Source organism: Olea europaea, unplaced genomic scaffold (assembly GCF_002742605.1).
Source record: "Olea europaea var. sylvestris unplaced genomic scaffold, O_europaea_v1 scaffold44, whole genome shotgun sequence".
Lineage (NCBI taxonomy): Eukaryota > Viridiplantae > Streptophyta > Magnoliopsida > Lamiales > Oleaceae > Olea > Olea europaea.
In genome coordinates this window covers 500,725-502,711 of record NW_019262707.1, presented here as the reverse complement: position 1 = coordinate 502,711, position 1,987 = coordinate 500,725, and positions in this window count along the sequence as shown.

The window sequence follows — 1,987 nt, the reverse complement described above, 5'->3', positions numbered from 1 at the left end:
CATGTACACTATGGTGTACACTTTAGTTTACACTTTGCCACGTGACATTACCCTGTTGGACATTTTAAATTTTGAATAGTTTCCCATCCAATTGACACTTGACAACAATGCAAGTGTCAAACAACGTGTCAAAAATCAGTGTACAAATAACAAAGTTAAATCGACGAGTACCTTGCTACATGTACATTATGATGTACACTTTTGTTTACACTTTACCACGTGACGTTACCCTGCTGAACAGTTTATTTTTCAAACAGTTTTCCCATCCAGTTGACACTTAACAACAATTCAAGTGTCGAACAACATGTCAAAAATCAGTGTACAAGGAGCAAAATGCAATCGGTAAGAACCTTCCTACATTTACAGTATGGTGTACACTTTAGTTTACACTTTACAACATGACATTACCCTATTGGACATTTTAAATTTCAAACAGTTTTCCCATCCAATTGACACTTGACAACAATGCAAGTGTTAAACAACATGTCAAAAATCAGTGTGCATATAGCAAAGTTCAATCAGTAAGGATCTCGCTACATGTACACTATGGTGTATACTTTAGTTTACACTTTACCACGTGACTTTACCCTTTTGGACATTTTAAATTTCAAATAGTTTTCCCATCCAATTGACACCTGACAATAATGCAAGTGTCAAAGAACGTGTCGAAAATTAGTGTACAAATAGGAAAGTTCAATCAATAAGGACCTTGCTACATGTACTCTATGTTGTACATTTTAGTTTACACTTTGCAACGTGTCATTACCCTGTTGGACAGTTTAAATTTCATTCAATTTTTCCATCCAATTGACACTTTACAGTAATGCAAGGGTCAAACAACTATCAAAAATCAGTGTACAAATAGTAAAGTTCAATAGGTAAGGACCGTGCTGCACGTAAACTATGGTGTATACTCTACTTCACACTTTACCACGTGAAATTACACGGTTGGATAGTTTATATTTCAAGTAGTTTTCCCATCCAATTGACATTTGACAGCAATGCAAGTGTCAAATGACGTGTCAAAAATCAGTGTACAAATAGCAAAGTTCAATCGGTAAGAACCTTGCCACATGTACACTGGTGTACACTTCAATTTACACTTTGCTACGTCACATTACTCTATTAGACAGTTTAAATTTCGAATAGTTTACCCAACCAATTGACACTTGACAACACTACAAGTGTCAAACAACGTGTCGAAAAATAGTGTACAAATAGTAAAGCTCAATCGGTAAGGACCATGCTACATGTACATTATGGTGTGCACTTCACCGTATACTTTGCCATGTGACATTAACCAGTTGGATAGTTAAAATTTCAAACATTTTTCCCATCCAATTGACAATTGAAGACAATGCAAGTGTTAAACAACGTGTCAAAGATCAGTCTACGAATAGCAAAGTTCAATTGGTAAGAACCTAGCTACATGTACACTGTGGTGCACACTTTAGTTTACACGTTGCCGCATGACATGACCATGTTAGGCAGTTTATATTTCAAACAGCTTTCCCATCCAACTAACACTTGACTACAATGCAAGTGTCAAACAATGTGTCAAAAATCAGTATGCAAATAGCAAAGTTCAATTGGTAAGGACCTTGCAACATGTAAACTATGGTGTACACTTTAGTTTATACTTTACCACGCCACATTACCCTGTTGGAAAGTTTAAATTTTGAACAGTTTTCTCGTCCAATTGATACTCGACAACAATTTAAGTGTCAAACAACGTGTCGAAAATCAGTGCACAAATAGTAGAGTTCAATCGATAAGGACCTTGCTCCATGTACACTATAGTGTACACTTTAGTTTACACTTTGCAACGTGACATTACCCTGTTAGACAGATTAAATTTCAAACAATTTTTCCATCCAATTCACACTTGACAACAATGCAAGTGTCAAACAACGTGTCAAAAATCAGTGTACAAATAGCAAAGTTCAATCGGTAAGGACCTTGCTACATGTAAACTATGGTGTACAAT